The sequence below is a fragment of the Giraffa tippelskirchi genome, chromosome 7 (genome assembly GCF_054371585.1).
Source record: "Giraffa tippelskirchi isolate mGirTip1 chromosome 7, T2T-mGirTip1v1.2.pri, whole genome shotgun sequence".
In the NCBI taxonomy this organism is placed as follows: domain Eukaryota; kingdom Metazoa; phylum Chordata; class Mammalia; order Artiodactyla; family Giraffidae; genus Giraffa; species Giraffa tippelskirchi.
Window position 1 is genome coordinate 113,866,876 of NC_137281.1, and position 20,469 is coordinate 113,887,344.

Sequence of the window (20,469 nt, forward strand, 5' to 3'; positions counted from 1 at the left end):
AAAAACAGTTTCCTGAATTTCCTTGTCTGTGGCATGTGGAAGTTAGGTGAGCTCTGGGGTATCCTTCAGTTAGAAAGTTCTAGAATTCTTTCCAGTGCTGTGAAATACAAGCACAAGGTACTTGCATTTCTTCTTCTTCTTTTTTTTTCTCTAAATATTTATGTGTTTATTTGGGGCTTCCCAGGTGGTTCAGTGGTAAAGACTCTGTCTGCCAATGCAGGAGAAGAAGGACTCACAGGAGAACTCAGATTTGATCCCTGGGTTGGGAAAATCCCCTGGAGGAGGGAATGGCAACCAACTCCAGAATGCCTGCCTGGGAAATCCCATAGACAGAGGAGCCTGGTGGGTTACAATCCATGGGGTCACAAAGAATCAGACACAACTGAGCTACTGAGCACACACGACATGTATGTATTTGGCTGCGCTGGGTTGTAGTTGTGGCATGTGAGACTTTTTTTTTTTTTAAGTTGCAGCACATGGGATCTAGTTCTCAGGCCCCCTGCATTTGGAATGAGGAGTCTTACCCACTGGATCATCGGGGAAGCCCTGGATGCTTGCTTTCTGATGTTAAACCTTCAATTCTGATCCTGACCTTGACTGTTAGTGGGCTTCAGGAAGTTGTACATTGCACTTGCTCCCATGTTTACCTGGTTCCAGGCACACATGAGCATCACTGCTCCGAAAGCAGGAGGGAAGCTGATGAACAGAAAAGGACAGGCCCCCAGTCTAGCTCAGTGTGTCTCCCTCCAGCTGCCCCTACAGATCAAAGGGATGCTAATACAGGGAACGTACATAGTTTTCAGACTCTGGCTCCCTGGGTGGGTGCTTTCTTTTATGTCATGAAATAACATTAAAAGAGGAAACCCATGCCTTTGCATTGGTGTCCTGTGGTGGAAAGTCCCAGAAATGTGAGATTTCGTACTGTGTCCTCCCACATGATGTGAGTTGAGGGAAAGATGGGATACAGTGCTGGCCCTTCCTGGGAGGACATGTGACACTGAAGGTGATGCAAGCACCTCGGGTCCTGCGGCCCACAAAAGGCCTCTGTGCCATACGTGTGCCCACAGGCTAAGTGGTACCATAAAGAGCAGGCCTCTTGATGCTTTGGGCAGCCTGAGGCTTCGGTTTCCTGTCACAAAGAAATACTGGGGTGGTGTGAAATTTCCATGAATAACAAGATCATCACCAGTTGTCCTGGGGCTGACATCTGTGAAACAAGCCTCCAGCTTACTCTGGTTAAGTTAACCAGCTTGGCTCTGCTCTGCCAGGGTTCTCAGAACAACAGAGTCACATACAGACAACTGTCAGAGGCTTTCTGCAGAGTGTGTGGTGTGGGGTATGTGTGTGTGTGTGTTTGCATGTATTGTATGTGTGGTATGTGTGTGTGGTATGTGTAGTGTGCATGTGTGATATATGTGTGGTGTGTGGTAGGTGTGTGTGGTGTGTGTGGAGGATGTGTGGTGTGTGTGTGTGTGATGTGTGTGTGTGTGTGTAGTTGGTGTGTCTGTGGTATATGTGTGTGTGTGTGTGTGTGTGTGTGTGTGTGTGTGTGTGTGTGTGTGTGTGTGCAGTGTCCTGGTGTGCTAGGCAAGGGAAAATCTTGGCCCTGGATTCTGGGACTTCAGAGAGCTCCTAGAACCTCACTGGTGACTCATTTTTTTTAAAGAACAAATCCCTTATTATAAACCCATAATCTCATTCAGAATGTGCCCTTCCATCCTCATTTCCAGCATAACTCCCCACCACCTTGCTATAGACCTGCCCTCACGTGTAGGATTTGGGGGTTGTGCTTACAGCTTCGCTTGTGTAATTTCTCCTGTCTCAGAGCTCCATGAGGGTGCATTGCCGTTTCGTTTTTGTCCCAGGTTAAAGAGAACTCAAGAGCTTCTATACTTGTCATTACTGCCCAAGAACATCTCCAGTGCTTATGGAGAATAGAAGGCAGATGCAGCAGCACTGGCCTTTCTAGCTGTCTGTGCATCACCATTTATTCCTGTTAAGGACTGACACTGATACCAGTATCAACATGGACACCGATGTGAATATGGATACTAATGTGAATACAAATGTAAATACCACTGTTAATGTGAATGTGACTACAAACAGTGATACGAATAGCAATAGTAATTCCAATACAAATACCAATAAGAACATTGATATGAATACTAATACTAGTATTAGTCCATTTATTCCTCAGGGCTCTCTAAGGCTTAGATGAGCCATTGTTCACAAAAGCAATATTTGGATTTTTGTATTGTAATATTTGGGTATCCTTAACATCTCAGGGGTTTTCCAGGTGGCTCAGTGCTAAAAATCCACCTGCAATGCAGGAGATGCAGCTTCAATCTCTGGGTCACGAAGATCCTCTGGAGAAGGAAATGGCAACCCACTCCAGTATTCTTGCCTGGGAAATCCCATGGACAGAGGAGCCTGGTGGGCTACAGTCCATGGGGTCGCAAAAGAGTCGGACACAACTTAGCTACTAAACAACAACAACATCTCAGAATTATCTTCTTTGATGAGCACCCTGTGTAAATCCTTAAGTGCCCACCTTTCTCTTCCTAGTAGGATAAGCCAGTACTCAAGAGAGGGAACCACTTTGGAGCTAGGAAGGGCAGGAGAAAACAACAAGATGACTCTGCAACTGGAACCCCTGGCTCCTGTGGGGTGAAGGGCAAGTGCCCTTCTTGCCCACATGAGGTTGGGGAGGTCTCAGAGCCCTTGATCCCTACCTCCATCATCCTGGTGTGGGTGAAGTGGGGAAGGTGTTACCAGGCTGGAGGTGAGGAGCTTGAGGGGCCATCTCTACCCCCGCCCCCCAAGATCCTACAGAAGAGGGCCTGGAGCAAGGCCCTAGCCATGGATGTGGCTCTGGTGTTACATCTGCTCTTGGCAGGCAGGGCCTTCCAGACCAGATTCTTCGCATTTGTCAGAGAAAAGAACAAACCATACATGACAACTTGCTTCTCAGGCTGCCAGGGAGAAGCAGTGGGGAGTGCAGAGGGGGCGGAGGGATGGAATCCGTGGTTGAACTTGTCTTGGCAGTGTGTTACACCCAGTCTGGTGGATTTGGAGTGTGGTTTTCCTGCTTCACGTTAGGTTGGAGGTTTATAGCTCTTCAAACATTGCCTTTATGGTCTGTTGTCAGCAGCAGACGTCGTTTACTTGATATGAAGCTCTCCTCAGGTTGCCGCCTCCCCTTACCTTTTTCTCGGGGCATGGCATTCTCCTGCAGGTCTTGTGCTCTGTGGGTTGGCTCCTGGAGTAAGCTCTGCTGGGCAGGGTGTCCCAGTGCGTGGCCGGAGACCAGAGGGGGCAGGGCCCACTTTCCATTGTAAGAAGCTGAAGGGGCCTCAAATATCTCCGACCCCCAGTTTTGGCTTCTGCTCTAACCACTTACTCAACTTCTCTCAGCTTCATTCATATTCTTCGTCTGTAAAGTGGAGCCAGTACACCTGCTTATCTTCCTCCTGCTGAGGAGTCCAGGAGATGATGCAGGTAAATAGGAAAGTGTCTCGGAAAATTATAGCTCTTACTCTTACGATCTTCCATCTAAACAAGGGTTTCTGTTCAGTGGACCCATCTTTTTGGCTCCATCTGACCCTCCCCATTCTGCAATCCCTCTAAAAATACCACCTCTTCTGGGTGGAGAGTGGAGGCAAGGCTCCACATGTTTCTGACCAGGGCTGAGGATTCACAGAATAGAAACTGATTATACTTAGGGTGTCCTGAGAATTTCTCAGGTTCTCTTTCAAGCACAGGCAGGCATGAGGATCTCAGAGCAGAAAGTAGAAAGAGGATCCTTAGGAAACAGTGATGAGATGAAAGCTGAAGGGGAGGCAAAGCTGGGGTAGCACTGCCAGGTAGCTGGTGGGAGTCAGTGGAGACATCAGGCAGAAGGAGCTTCTAAAGAGGCAGGTGGCTTGGGATGTAGCAGAGGGCGGGGAGGGTTCTTGAAGGCAGCAGGCAGGGAGAGTGGGTGGGCGAACAGCAAGGGAAGCGGCCCCTGGGCAACACCTAGTTAGCCTGGCACAGGGCCTGTCTGTCCAGGATGGAGACTTGGCAGTGGGTGGTAAGGGATGCCTCAATCTTGCTCTCTAGGGGCTATTCCATGGTTGGTTGGCGAGGGGGTGGGTGGATATATTGGGGAGTGGGTCTAGTCACCTCTCTCTTCTCTAAGCATCTCTAAATGAAGGTGTAGCCTCTTCTAGCTGGCCTCCACCTGAGCCTAAATCACCAAGAACAGGGCTTCCTTCTTTTTTTGGATAGGCTCTTGAAGGAGTAGTGTATTTTCTCCTTGCAACAAAAGGCTGAGAAACAGCAATTCTGCAAGTTTCTTCATACGCTCACTGAAGTAGATGCACTTCTCTGAAAATCTCTGCTAGAACACTTTTAAGCTTCATTTGTCCAGGAGCTTGGCTGAATTTCCCCCCATCAAGTTAGAATTTGCTTTCCAAGCAAATCTGCCCAAGCAAATCTTCTTTGTATATGATTGAGTAGAAGATAATTCTTTTTTAAAAATAAACTTTGTATTTTATATTGGAGTATAGCTGATTAACAATGCTGTGATAGTTTCAGGTGGACAGCAAAGAGACTCAGCCATACATACATATGGTTCCATTCTCCCCTACATTCCCTTCCCATCCAGTCTGCCACGTAACATTAAGCAGAGCTCCTTGTGATATACAGTAGGTCCTTTTGGTTTTATATTTTAAATATAGCAGTGTATCCATGTTGATCCCAAATTCCTTAACTAATCCCTCCCCCCTATTCTTCCCTTTAACAACCGTAAGTTCATTGTCTAAGTCTGTGAGTCTGTTTCTGTTTTGTAAATAAGTAGAAGGGAATTCTTGAGGGCTCAAATGTCTGCAGGGTTATGGGGAAGAGCCTGGTAACAACTTGTAAATCTTAACGGAAACTTTCCTACCTAGTCTTCCACAGGCATACCTTGGAGATATTTTGGATTTGGTTTCAGACAACTGGATTAAGGCAAATAACACAATAAAGTGAGTCACACAAATTTTCTGGTTTCCCAGTGCATATAAATGTTACGTTTACACTATGTTAGAGTGTATTAAGCAATCACATTATATCTAAAAATATACATACTTTAATTAAAAATGTTTTATTGCTAAAGAATGCTAATACCTGACAATGCAGGATTGCCACAAAACCCCAATTTAAAAAACACGCAATGAAGTGAGGCACAATAAAATGAGGTACATCTGTACAAAACTCTCCTCTTTCAAAATCTTAGGCACGCAGAACAATGGGCTCTTAGCTAGTCGGAGTTTGCCTCTCTAGTGATGTAACAAAGAAAATAGCTCTTCTGTCACTTTGCTTTAAGATACAACTTTTAAAAAACAAAGAATAAATCAGTGTATTATCACCCTTCTCTTCCCATTCCCCATGAACATGAAAGTTTGTTCAGAGGAGAGGGACTAGAAAATCTTTCCTTTAGATTTCTTCAAACATAATAAAATACAGATATTTCAAAGACAATTTCCTTCTTTTAAGTGCATTCTCATTTTATCTTCTCATGATCACTCTTGGTCCTCTTTTACAGTTAGGAAAGAAAGGTGAGAGATTGAAATAGATTGTCCAGTTTCGATGACTGGGGAAAGCACGCGTCACATTCAAAAGTTCTGACTTGAGACCAATCCCAGCATTCTGCCCTTAGGTGATTTGGGTTGGGTCATGGGTTTTAGGGTCTCTTCAGCTTCTGAGCACTGGACAGGCGTGCTCTGCTGGAAGCCAGCCTCGCAGGTCTCTTTCCACTCACCAGAGCCCACTGATGTGAGCAGTGTAGCCCAAACTAGCGAGTAATACAATCTTTGCCTTGAATATACAATGCAGTCTTCAAAGGCACAATACAGAGTGGACTACCGCCAGATAAAACTCTTCAGGAAAAAGGCGGAGGCCGCGTGCCGGGGACCTTATATCAAGGAAACTGTAGCATGACCAACAGTAGATCATAAAAGCAAACCTGTAAAACCATAAACCTATGTAATTATGTAAAATCCTAAAACCAAGTCTCAAATCTCAGACTGGGCGTTCATAACTTCCAGTATTGATTATATGAAGAGTCCTGGTGCCTTCTAGGGTGTTTATGAGACTGTAATCTAACAACTTATCTTCCGGGCTGTGTCATTTCACCACTTCCCCCCAACATGTGCTGACTTAGCATTTTGTTGAAGATTTATTTCACTCTTTCTCCTGTAATGGTTAATCAATCATTGTTCCTCCTTTTCTCAGACCTTTGCTCTTTGACAGCAGGATCCTGGTCAATGTTATCCACAGCCCTCTAATGTTTAAAATAAGCCATAGGTGTAAGAAATGTTTGCTTAATTGATGTAAGACCTCAAGACATTGGCTAGAACCACCAATGCTTAGACTAAGTTTAAGTGTGATATTTTCACTGCAGTAATTCTCTTAAGATATAAAGCATTAGTTTACAAATGAGTCCTCAAAAACAAACAGATCTATAACAAAAATCTTTAAATGTTTTTCTTTTAACTCAGTTCCATTCTTGAGAATGTATTTAAGGAAGTCTGAAATACAAACCAATTCTACTCTTGAGAATGTATTTAAGGAAATCTGAAATATAAACATATCTCTGCCTAGGAAGCTCATCATAGTTGTAGTAGTGAGAAATTGGAAATGATCCACATGTCTGCTACTTCTGAAGAAATTACATCAAATGATGGTTTATCCATTTGATGCTATTAGACAGTCATTTAAATGCTGTTTATGAAGACTTTTGATGATTTGAGAAAATGCTTAGGATATGATATGAAAAAACTAGAATTCAAAACTATATATTGACTGATACAAGATTATTCTGGAAAACTGGGCATGGAAAAATTGCAAGGAAAAGTGAAAAATTTCTAAGTGATTTCTCTAAGTGGAGAAATTTTAAGTAATTGTTACTGCTATAGACTGAATGTTTATGCTCTCCCTGCTCAAATCTCTATGTTGGAACCTGATCCTCAGTATGATAGTATTTGGAGATGGGGCCTTTGGGAGCTGCTTAGGTCATGAGAGTGAAGCCCTCATGAATGAGATTAATGCTTTTATCAAAAGGACCCCTGAGCATTCTCTTACCTCTCTCTATGTGAGGACAAAGCAAAAAGATAGCCGTCTTAAACCAGGAAGACTTGAGGGTGCCTCGATCTTGGACTTCCCAGCTTCCAGAATTGTGAGAAATACACTTGTGTTCTTTGTAACTCACCCAATGTATGGTATTTTTGTTATAGCATTCCAAATAGACTAAGACAGCTACTTTCTTCCTTATATCCTTAATATACATGGATTTTTAAAAAACCAAACAATTTCATAATCCTCCAAAAACCAACCATGAAATGTTCTTTAAAAGTGATGAAAAACATATGTTCAAAAAACCAGTTGTTATGGAAAAGGAGAAACAAGGTAAAGGGGAAAAGGTATAGGAATAGACAGTTCACAGAAGAGGAATCCATCTGCTTAATAAGCGCCTTCAAACATTCTCAACCTCACTAGCTGGGGAGATGCCAATCAAAAGGACAGTGACAACCCTAATGACTGGCAAGATCTAAGAAGCGTTCCGGCAGATGATCCCTGGCTCTCAGGTTTCTCTGACAGTAATGATGAGCAACACAGGACTTGGGAAGGTGTAATTATTGTCTAGGAAGTACATATACCTCTCCATAAATACAGAGGTATAAATGTGTGGCTGCTTCATCTGTGGGAGACATCACAGGGAATCAGCCCACCCAAAGCAAAAGAACTTTATGTCATAAATTCTGTAAGTCAGAAACTGATTGAAGACTTGTATGACTTCCTTTCTCTTAAAATGAACATCCAGAAAGCAGACTCAGATGACACGAGCATGTCGGGGAGTTTACCAGAACGGAGCTTGGGAAGGGAGCAGGATTTGTAGAGGGAGAAGCCCAGCTGTGATGGAATCTCAAGGGAGGCTGTGACAGTGACCCTGCAGGCAGTTCTGAAGACGGTTGGCCCTTCAGAGTTGAGACAAGGAAACCCGGTGTTTATATCCCTCTATCCATCAGGAACGCGACATGACCTTGGGGAAGTAGCTCTTCATTCAGCTGAGGCAATTCCAGAGTGGCTGACTCCTGAGGACTGTCCCCTGTGTCACTTCTAGCAGCTTAAGGAGGAGGCGTTTCATTCTCGGGATCTGGGGGTGTATCACAGCGTCCACCATAAAATGTGTACTTGTTCGCTTTAAAAAAAAAAAAAAGTAATATTTTAAAGCAGTTCCAGGTTCACAGCAAAATTGAGAAGAAGGTACAGACATTTCCCATATACTCCCTGACCCGACACATTGGTCAGTTCAGCTCAGTCGCTCAGTCGTGTCCGACTCTTTGCGACCCCATGAATTGCAGACACATGGGTAACCTCTCCCATTTTCGGGTTCCCTTACCCAGGTGGTACACTGGTTACAAGTGGCGAACCAGCACTAACACATCATTATCACCCATAGTCCATCATTTACATTAGGGTTTGTTCTTGGTGCTGTACATCCTATGGGATGGACAAATGTCTGAAGCCATGGGAATCTGATATGACAAGGGCTGCGGTAGGGAGGTAAGCTGCTGTCCTATTTTCCCCTGAATGCATAATCTTTAGAAAAACAGCAAAAGTCACAATAAAATGAGGGTACTAGTGAAGATGTGGGAAGACTGACATTTTCAAATTTTGCATTTGGGTGGGTAGATTTCTAATTTTGCAAAGTAATTTGGTAATACCTATTTTAAAAATAACACATCCCCATTTCTAAGCAATTCCATTTTTTGTACATGTTTTCTTCAGAAATATGAGATCCATTTGTATGACTGTATCTATGAAGATGGTTAAGGCAGTAATGTGTATAGTGGCCCAAACAAAAAATCAAATAAACCTGGGCCTGAGTGTCAAGCAGGCTGTCAGAGCAGAGACCAGGCTGGGCAGTGTGACATTGCTGTGGCCAGAGCCTGGGGCCCACTCTGCTGGAGCTTTGTTTTCCTGAGTTTGATGAGAAAGTTCTCATCCTTCTGAAAAGCCCAGCTCATCAACATTAGAAAGTTATCCCTGACTGAAGTTGTACCACTTGCACAGAAAGGAAAAAATGCTTGGCACAATGCATGTGTCCTAAGTCACTTCGGTCATGTCCAACTCTCTGTGACCCCATGGACTGTAGCCCGTCAGGCTCCTCTGTCCATGGGATTCTTCAGGCAAGTATACTGGAGTGAGTTGCCATTTCTTTCTCCAGGGGATCTTTCCAATCCAGGGATTGAACCTGTGACTCTTGTCTCTTGCATTGGCAGTCAGATTCTTTACCACTAGCACCACCTAGGAAGCCTCCTTGGCACTGTATTCCGCTTGAATCATCTCTGTTGCTTTCTCTTTAGCACCTGTTACCTTATCCTGAGTCACCTAGCAAAGTTGATCTCATTTGAAAACAACTTAATCACCTTCTTCTTGCCACATCCTGGTCCATCATCTCGCTTGCATTTTAGAGCCTCGAGCAGACAGGGTCCTTGGCTTGGTTTAAAAAATATATGACACGGACCTTGAGTGTCATCCCTTCAAATAGTGAATGGCTTCCCTATCAGCATGAAATCGGCACCAGCTTCCTGGGTAGCACTAGTGGTGAAGAATCTGTCTGCCTGTGCAGGAGATGTAAGAGACTCAGGTTTGATTCCTGGGTTGGGAAGACCCCCTGGGGGAGGTGATGGCAATCCACTCCAGTATTCTTGCCTGGAGAATCCCATGGACAGAGGAGCCTGGCGGGCTACATTCCATGGGGTTGCAAAGGGTCGGACATGACTGAAGCAACTTAGCATGCATGCAGCACCAAGTATTCACCCTACCACTGAATCTGTAGAATATACAGAAGCTGCATGGAGGGCTCCTTCAAGAACTCTGGTCTTTTTTAGACCATATTCTCCAGCATAAAGTTGATCACACAGAGTTTAATATACAAGATAGCAGTCTTTCTCTAGTTGTTTTCCTCAGAAATACTTTGCGTTATCACTGCTGTCTTCTATCAGCTGGTGAGGACCAGAGCCAGGGAACTCCTCCTTGAAACACAAAGCAGAGGAAGGGTGGGTGATGTGCCCACTGCTCTCCTCTGCCTTCATCTCTCCACTGAAAACATAGCTCAGGGAGTGGCAGGAAGCTGTAGGTATCCAATAGGTAGCAACAGGAAATGTGAATTTAGAGAGTATGAGAGGCCTGAATTAGAAGAAGCTACGATGCAGAAATCTAAAAGACACAGTGCTGGAGTGAGGAGCTCTAAGAGCATGAAGGATCCTGATTACTCAGTGGGGGCAGGTCAGACAGGACCCTGTATTGTCTTGAGGTCAAGTTAGTGTGATACCTCCAAGGAGGCAGCCTGGCCCACTCCTGCATTGCAGCATTTTAGTTAACAGGAAACAGCAGCAACAGTTTTACAGACACTGGTGGGTGGCTGAGCCCTCAGCCCAAGCAGCTGCCTCCCTGTCCCCAGCTTGCTATGCACAGAGGAAGGCTCCCTCCTCACACAGTGTCTTTTGGGTGTTTGCGATTCTGAGGCCCTAATCTACCCATTCGCCTCTTTGTTCCTGTTTCTGACCCTGTGCAGAAGGCATGGCTTCTAGGTCCCCTTCCTTTACCTCCCACTGCTCAGGGTCAGCCCACACTTGCCTGTGTTTGACTTTGGCTCCTGAGACCCCAGACCTACCCTGGAGTATAAGCCCTTCAAGGACTCAAAGTCCTACTTTGAGTATTTCCCCACATTAATTAATTCATTGACTCAAAACCATTCAGGACACCTACTCTGTGACTAGTACCGAAGACTGAGGATATACAGATGGCAAAGCGCTATTCTAAATGCTTTACCCATATTAACTCATTTAATAATTATAATGGCTCGTTGGGTACTTTCTACTATTATCCCTATTTTACAGATGAGGCAACTGAGGCACTTAGTGATTAAGAAAATTTCCCAAGGTCACAGAGCTAGAGTGTGGATTTGGGACTTAAATACACTCAATTGTGTTCCAGGGTACATTCATTTAACTACTTGGTAACTCCTGCTAAGTAGGAGGTACTGCTATACTTCTTACACCCATGCATGAAGCTTCTAGCGCAGTGGTAGTCCTCTCGGGGCTCCGTCAGGCAGAGCAACGACAGCAGTGGGAGGGAAGTGCTGGGGTGGTAACTCAGAATCCAGTTGCTGCACACAGCTGCCCAGAGCAAGTGCTGGGGGCCACGTCCCCTGACCTGTGTGATTGTTTCTAAAATGCAGGAGTTCAGCTGTGGTTTCACTATGGGTTAGTTCCTCATTAAGACGCTGTTGGGGGTGTGTATATGTGTATGAACTATTCAGAGGGAGAGGACAACACAAGGCTGAAAAGACCACGTATCCCACTGTTTCTTAAACTTCAGTGTGCATGAATCACCCGGGGCAGGGCCTGAGAATTTGCATTTCCATACAGTTCCAGGTTGGGGTGGGGTGCCCACGCAAGAGCAGCCACTTTCAGAAGCAAGGAAACAGGACCAAAGCTTTCAAACCTTACAGAAAAGCACACTGGGATACTTTCTTCCGATCAGATTTTAATAAGTAAAGCAGATAAAAGTGGAGCCACCTTGGTTGCTCTGAAAGGGGAAGTAGGAGCCCAGCCCCAAATGCTTTTTCTCCCCTGCAAACTCCTGGAACCTCAGAGGAATGCCAGGCAGCTCTAAAGAAGCCCAGTAATCTGGACCCTGTCCTTGTCTAACAGGACTTCACTGTAATATTGATACTACTCATGTGAGACTACTAAGTACCTGAACTGTGCCTGGGGTGACTGAGGAATGGAATTATTAATTTAATATAAATTAACCTAATTTAACTGAAAAGCATTAGCAGTATAAAACATTTTTCTGTTAAATACAACTTTGCTATTTTGGTAGGACATTTCATGAAATCAAATTTTAGGGTGGTCTACACCAAAACACTTTACCCATCTACTGTGTGTTAGGTTTAAATGATTGTTTTCTTTACATCTAATATAACTTGTGTTTATTTGAATATTTTCTGCAGAAAACATGAATTATAGTGATACTCATGTAAACTGTAATTGATGTTTGTACTTATTAAAATGTTTGCATTGCATTTGTTTTCAGTAATAAATTATTTTTCTGGTTAAAAAATAAGTGTGGACAAACATTTAAATTTTTTTTTAACTTTTTATTTTGTATTGAGGTATAGCCTATTAGCAATGTTGTGATAGTTTCAGGTGGACAACAAAGGGACTTATACATACATATACAGGTATCCATTCTCCTCCAAACTTCCCTCCCATCCAGGGGAGTTCCATATGCTACACAGTAGATCCTTGTTAGTTATCCATTATAAATATAGCACTGTGTATGTGTCCATCCCAAACTCCCTAACTATCCTGTCCCCTATTCTTCCCTCTTGGCAACCATAAGTTCATTCTCTAAGTCTGTGAGTCTCTTTCTGTTTTGTAAATACAAGTTCATTAGTATCATTTCTTTTTAGATTCCACATATAAGGGATGTCACGATATTTTTTCTTCTCTGACTTACTTCATTCAGTATGACAATCTCTAGGTCCATCCATGTTGATACAAATGGCATTATTTCATTCTTGTTAATGGCTGAATAATGTTCCATCGTAGATACATCTTCTTTATCCATTCTTCTGTTGGTGGACATTTAGGTTGCTTCCATGTTTTGGCTACTGAAAACAGTGCTGCAGTGAACATTGGAGTTCATGTACCCCTTTGGATCACAAACATTTAAATTTAAAACAAAGGCATACTACTGCTTTAAAATTGAGTGGAGAGGCAGAAGCTAGTTCTATAACTGAAAGAGCAACACTTAGATTTTATTTTTTTCAAAACACTTCCACATTTGCAAAAAAATGTCAATTTACGCCCTAAAAAGTTGAACACAAGGCATGAGTTTTTTTTATCTTTTCTATTTATCAGAGAATATCAGCTAGATATGAAAAAATTAGTTTTATCATGATGTGCTGAGATCTAGCTCTATCTGTTTAAAAATTCAAATTTAATGAAATTTTGATATAAGAGACTGATGTTTCCCTTACTGCTTCATTTCACTCTGACACATACTGAAAATATTTAGGCTGGGTTTTCTGAAAGAGATGCTGTGAAAAGTGTAATGGATGAAATTGTTAAGATTGTTCATTATAGATGTACTAATGCTATGAATCATTCCTCAGTTTCTAGAACTGTTGAAAGATATAGAATACAATGGATTTAATCAATCTGATGTTCTTTGCTAATACTCATTGTTTGAGTGGTGGAAGAGTTTTACAAAGATTTTTTCTTGGAACAAAAGGAATATTTGCCAAATGGTCAATAATCAAAGACACAAAATGTCAGTGTGATTTATATTTTATCACTCACATTACACTGCACATGGGCATGCTAAATTTGAAGTTCAAAGTAAAGGAGAGGTTTATTTTTGATCTAGCTGGGTAGGCACAGTTGAAATCAAAACTGTGACTAAAATAAAGATTTAAATCAACTATAATGATTTTATATCTTTTTTCCTAATATGAATCAATTACAGAAGATTTTAATTGTAGTCAACACTGTTGTATAAGTTGACTGGGAAAAAGTATAAGAAAAACTTGCATACTTTGCGGATATTAATAAATTCAGAGTTGCTTTTCAGTTAATGTAATATTCTTTTGAATTTGTGTCAATAAAACTGAGATGACCCAAAATTAATAAATTTATCTAACTTGAACAAAAACATTTTGAAACTGATATTATTTTGCTCCAAAGTCAAATCACTTCTCCTAAAAAAAATATAAGCAATAATTTGCTCAATGTGGATACAAATATTGAAAGAAAATTATTTTTAATATTTAGTTAACTTATTGGGAAACCATTGTTTGGAACACCTTTGTTATATGACTACTTTTAATGGTAAACTTTATGAAATCTCAATATAGACCTAGTATTTCTGATGAAAATGTAGTGTTCAAATTGAGATATGCTATAAATGTAAAATACAAACTGGATTTTTAAGACAATATGAAAAAGAATGTAAAGTGTCTTACTTTCTTTGGTTTATTACATGTTAAAATAATAGTTTAGGTATATTGGGTTAAATAAAATGTATTATCAAGAGTAATTTCTCTCACTTCTTTTTACCTTTTAAATGTGGGCACTGGACAACTTAAAATTATGTATTTGGCTTACATTATCCATTTTTCTTTTTTATTCCCAGGATATTTGTATATGAAACTTCTCCATGAAAGCAGGGATCATCTTTGCCCTTTTATTTCTTTTCTACTGCTGAATCCTTGGTATTAGAACTGTGCTTTACCACACAGAAGGTATTCAGGTGAATGTTTGCTAAATGAGTGAAAAATTCTGGGTATATACATTTTTTTTTCCTGTAATAGATTTTTTTGTCATAAACATCTTACACAAGTTGATGTGTCAGTGTGTGCATGTATATTTTATTTATATCCTTAGAATAAATTCCAAGATCATTGTGTAAAAGGGCATGGACCATTTTATAACTTGTTAAACATTGCCAGGTTAATCTCAGAAAATACTGAACCAATTTACAACGCTGTCAACATTGTAAATTGGTTCAGGATATCGGTTTCCCAATGCCAACTTTTAAAGGCATTTAGAATGATTAACAGGAGAAGGCAATGGCACCCCACTCCAATACTCTTGCCTGGAAAATCCCATGGACAGAGGAGCCTGGTAGGCTACAGTTCATGGGGTCGCTAAGAGTCGGACATGACTGAGTGACTTCACTTTCACTTTTCCCTTTCGTGCATTGGAGAAGGAAATGGCAACCCATTCCAGTATTCTTGCCTGGAGAATCCCAGGGACGGCGGAGCCTGGTGGGCTGCCATCTATGGGGTTGCACAGAGTCAGACACGACTGAAGCGACTTAGCAGCAGCAGCAGCAGAATGATTAACAATTGGGCTAGTTACTTATGTCTCTGAGACTCAGTTTCTTTAAACTGTAAAATGGAGATAATGATGTGTTTGAAAATTGAGTGAGTGAATACATAGGCAAATACACAGTATTTGCCACGTGTGAAGTTGGTATTAAATGTATGACTCCCATATAAAAAAATTGGAGTATCATAGTGCTCTCTTACAGTAGCAATGCATCTCTGCTGGGGATGTAAACTGCCAGGTGAGGTGGGAGCTAGCTCCTTCGGGTACTGGATAGAAGACCTCAGAATCACATGAGCGGTAACTGCTGCAGCTGGTAGAGTTAGATGCTTGGGAGAAGGAAATAATCTCATATTTTTGTACACTTGATTCTCTAGCTGCAAAGGTTTATTTAAAATCGTGTTGAAAGCTGACATCTCATATATGCCTTGCTTCCCTGATAGCTCAGTTGGTAAAGAATCCACTTGCAATGCAGGAGACCTCTGGTTAGATTCCTGGGTTGGGAAGATCCACTGGAGAAGGGATAGGCTATCCACTCCAGTATTCTTGGGCTTCCCTTGTGGCTCAGCTGGTAAAGAACCCGCCTGCAATGCAGGAGACCTAGGTTCGATCCCTGGGTTGGGAAGATCCCCTGGAGAAGGGAAAGGTTACTCCCTCCAGTATTCTGGCCTGGAGAATTTCATGGACTACAGTCCATGGATCACAAACAGTCAGACACAACTGAGCAACTTTCACTTTCATATATGCCTAAGGACTCGATCCCAGGAATATTTAATTTCAAAATGAATATTTCATTTTATTTATTATTAATTTTTTATTACCTAGCAAACAAAGAAACAGTTCTAAATAAAAACCCCTTTGGGTGATGATTTGACAAATTCCAAAATGGGGTGGGGGTGAGTTAGGATCCATAATGGGTTTAGAGGAACACTAAGAGAAACAGCTTGTCAGCTGCCCCACATCTGGGTTCTATTCCTCAGACTCAGGAGCACCTAGATCTCCTATGTCCAGTAGAGTAGTCACTGGCTACATGTGCTGGTTGAGCACTTGAAATGTGACTTCGTAAATAACCAGTGTGAAGAAAATGTAAAATGTCTCATGAGTGGTGTTTAATTATGATTACATATTGATACAATATTTTGGATGTCTTCAATTAAATAAAACATATCATTAAGATTAAGTTAACCTCTTTCTTTTTCCTTTTCCAATGTGGCTACTAGAAAACTGACAAATGCATATGTGGCTCACATTATATTTCTGTTAGTGCAGATTCAGAACCCTACATCTGCCTACAGCACTCCCAGCAACCTTCTAGAACCGTTTATATACTTTCAAAGATAGATGGACAGCTTTGATTAGTTCTAAACTTGGAATTCACAGCCTGCAAATGAAGCAGCAAGTGTTTGCTCTAGACAAGGATCTGTGAAGCTGACTGGAAACTGTTAAAAGGCCAGAAAGTCAGACCAGAACCTCACCTCAGTTAACACCAGTAAAATTCCAGAATTTTCCTGTACATTTTTATTAAAATGGACTATTAATGAGCCCAGAAGTCTGACACTGGCACCTGAGAAAAAAACTTTTTGTATTGTTTTTCAAGTCCAGAAACACAAAGCTACAATAAACTAACAGTGTAGTTCTTCTATGAAGAAATAAAATGAAACTATTTAGATTAGAAATTATGTCAGTGTAAATCCTGCTTCCTCTAGGAAGCAGGGGCCAGGATGAACTAGAACTTGCAAGAGATTTATTGAGACAAATGTCTGTGAAGGAGAAAGAGGGGAGATGGCAGGAGATGGCAGGGAGAGTCTTCAGATCATAATGCAAGTCTGACACCTGTGGAAGGAGAGAGGGGGAAAAGAATTGGACAGAAAGAGCCTCAGACAGCAGTGCAGTTCAGAAAGGCCAGGAGGAATCCCAGAGCTCAGAGGCTGCCTATTGGAGACAGCTTGGGTCAAGCAGGATGGGCCAGAATTGTACCCCCACTGCTGTGCTCAGCCACTGGCTGGGAGCAGCCTGGGGGACACCAGTGGGGAGGTGGGTCTGCAGGGAACTAACTGGGCTTACCAGGTGACTTTGCTCCCCTTGGCAGGTTCACTTGAGGGAGAGCTGAGTGGTACACTGATCTTCAACATCAGATACTGTGCTGATTCAAAGTTAAAATTACAAGCTTAGGTGTTCTTGTACTCTATCCCATATGTTTCAGTGAAGAAAAGTCCTGATAACTTCCTTTAGAAAGAGGGCACTTCTGCATACTGATGTCCTGGGTGAGGACCAGAGTCAGGATACCAGATACTATTGGTCTTAGCTCTGCATGCTCAAGATATTAATTTCTTACAGCCTCAGTTTCCCCATCTGTAATACTGTTGTGAATTACAGTGTGTACCTTGTGGGGTTGTGACTATTTAAAAAGGATACCATGTTAGGGAGATTTTTACAAAAGTTGTTTGGTCACTTCATTCATATACCGTTGGTCCCACCTACTGGAAATCAAGTTACAAGGGCTAAAGACATAAAAACAAGTAGTATCATGTTGAATTTTATTGGCAATACTTGCCTCAAAAATGATTGTTATCTATGAAAAGTCAGTTGAAACATTCTAACTGATCCAAGTGGCACACCCATCAGGAAATTCTTACAACTCTTTCATCTTAGAACACTTCCCCAGATATTCCCAAGGAGGGATCCATCCCTTCACTCCAGTCTCTGCTTGAATGTTACCTCCCAGGCCTTCCCTCACCCCTCACCCCAAATATCAGCTCCATCACCATTTGTCCTTTACATCGCTCTGTTCTCCTTTTCAGTGCATGCCGGTTCCTGACATGATACTGTATTGTTGATTAGCTTATTATTGTCTTCTCCTCTAGAACATGAGCTTCATGGGATCAAGAACTTTGTTTCATTCGCTGTTATATCCCTGGAATGTTGCCTGGCATATAGTAAGTAATTGATTTTCTTGATTGGATGAAATTCACATGTGGTTTCCTAAAGGAATGAGAAGGCAAATGAGGAATTTGAAATGGCGATAATGTCTTTCATGAAAATCCAGATCTACTTAAATGGTGAGGGGAAGAGAAAGAGGCTAATTGCAGAGCACAGGTGTCCATGCAAATCACCTTGGACAGGTTCAACCTCCTCTTTGGTCAGACCTTTTACCAGAATTGCTCAGTTCAGTTCAGTTCAGTTCAGTCGCTCAGTCGTGTCCGACTCTTTGTGACCCCATGAATCGCAGCACGCCAGGCCTTCCTGTCCATCACCAACTCCCGGAGTTTACCCAAACCCGTGTCCATCGAGTTGGTGATGCCATCCAACCATCTCATCCTCTGTCGTCCCCTTCTCCTCCTGCCCTCAATTTTCCTTTGTGACCTTGGTCAAGTTGACCTCTCTGGGCCTTAAACTATTTCCCTTAAAATAAGACAATAGAGTTAAATTGTAAGGATTTAAAAAAAAAATTTTTTTTTCTTCCAGGGCTTATGTTTTGTGAATGTGTGATGGGTGGATTCAAGCAGGGCTGGGTTATAACTTCCTTTTAGAGCTCTCTCTGAAAGGCAGCTTAGCATTTGGCACTGGGAGTCGGGAAAAACACCAGAAGCAGCCTCGAGATGTGACAGATCTAAAAGCTGTCTGTCCTGTCCCCATCCCAGGGCTCTGGAATAGCCCTTCCATTTCCAGGAGGAGAGCCCTCACAGAAGAGGGCAGACGGCCTGGTGGTGATGGAGCGCGACTGCTGTCAGCTGGTTTCCCTGTCTCCCACCCCCACTGACCTGGGAGTGGTGAGTCACGCTTTATTACCGCGAGTGCCTGGCAGTGGCCCCACACAACTTCTTGAGCTTGTCAACACCCAGGATAGAATAATTCATCAGAGTCCCATTTTTAGCAGAGAGTGAAAAATGAAGTCACCAGAAGATGCCAATTAGGGATGCAGATGGGAGGCGAGAGTTTGTTGAAGGACAGGGCTGCCTTCCTGGGGCAGCCAATCCTGACAAGTCCTCAGGGCCCTAGGTCTGCAGTCCTCAGCCTCACAGCGCCTGGGGAGGAGGGCTGGAGGGAAAGGCTGCAGCTGGAGGGAGGGACCAGGGCACTCTCTGCGTCACCCACTTTCAAGATCGTATCCACCAGCAGAGGGATTTTAGCTTCTCTTTGCTCCAGGAAATAGGCACTTCTTGCTATCTTGAATAATAAAGTCTCAGGAAGTTAGGAGGGATATGCTGAATTCTCTAAATCCAGAGACTTTCTAGTCACTTGTTCTGTTTTATTTTAGTAGCAGAGGGATGAAGAAGGAAAGGATTTGTGTCCTGTACGCTAAGCTTTTCTCTTGCTTTCCCCCAGCTCTGGCCTGTACTAACTCATCTCAGAGGCTCTTCCACCTCTAGAATTCTGTAGTTCATTGCTAGGTTTGAAAATAACACATTTCAGCCAAGCTGAGCATGTGGGCAAATTGCTGATATTTTAAAGATGAAGCAGCACCGTTTCAGTTAAAAAAAAAAAAAAGCAACTCAGTTCTGTTACTCTTATGAGGTGTGGGATCCTGCTCAAGTCACTTAATCTCCTGCCTCTATTTCTTAAGGACATGGTAACCCACTCCAACACTCCAGTATTCTTGCCTGGAGGATTCCATTCACAAAGGAGCCTGGTAGGCTACAGTCCATGCGATTGCAAAGACACGACTGAGTGACTAACACTTTCATTTCACTTTTCACAAAGTGGAGAAAATAATAGAACCTACCTCACTTGTTTGGGAGGATTACGCAAGATAATACAGTTCAGGGCTTGTTTAACATGGTGCCTGCCTGTAAACTCAGGTAAGAGTGTGGCTGAGTAGAAAACAAAAGCCCATGGGCCAGTCCCACAGAGAGGGGGCTAGGTCTGTGGGGGAGGATCAAGTGGCCCCAGCTTGGGGAAGAATAGGTCTGACAGGGACTGCAAACTAGGCTGATGGTTTCCAGAGAAAGATAAACAGGAGGAAGTGAGTCTGAGGTGGAACTGATTAATAGGATGGCTGGTCTAGAATCACAGGAAGATAATGACCTCTGCCTTTAAGATTATCGCAGGCCAATCATGCAGAGGATTTTCCCTCATTCAGAGACCATTGCACAGAGACTGTAGCTCCATCAAACAATATTTCACAGTTGACGGTCATCTGTATCTGTGATTCACCTGGCCTTCACCACAACCTTGTGCTCTAAGAGAGATCACATCTCCATTTTGCCAGTGAGGAAATTGAGTCTGAGCAAAGGGGACTTGCTCTAGGAGGTGGCTGGCAGTGAGGAGTCAGGAGAGGCATCCAGGGCCAACTCGAGCTATAGTTTCCTGAGCCTTCTCCTACCTTGTTTTTGTTGTTGTTGGTGGTGGTGGTGGGGTGGTGGTGGGAGGAAGATAGTGGCTGAGGGTAGATTTCAGGTCCAAATTCTGGTCCTTCCCCTTAATGACTTGTGTGGTCTTTCTTGGGCAAGATGCTTAATCTCTGCTTTTCCTCATTTATAAAGTGGGACGGTAATGCTGACTTTCCTAGTCTCGAGATCAGTTTGCCAGAAATGACTCAGGG

At 42.7% G+C, this 20,469-nt stretch overlaps 1 long non-coding RNA gene across 1 annotated transcript in view; it reads left to right on the forward strand.

Annotated features, from left to right (window-relative positions):
• The window catches only part of LOC145513504 (uncharacterized), a 251,480-nt gene extending 232,065 nt beyond the window's left edge, over window positions 1-19,415 (forward strand). Inside the window, exons 6-7 of the long non-coding RNA XR_014059451.1 lie at window positions 14,233-14,349; window positions 17,792-19,415. This is a non-coding gene — a long non-coding RNA (uncharacterized LOC145513504). The remainder of the gene's footprint in view (window positions 1-14,232; window positions 14,350-17,791) is intronic.
• The last annotated feature ends 1,054 nt before the right edge of the window (window positions 19,416-20,469 follow it).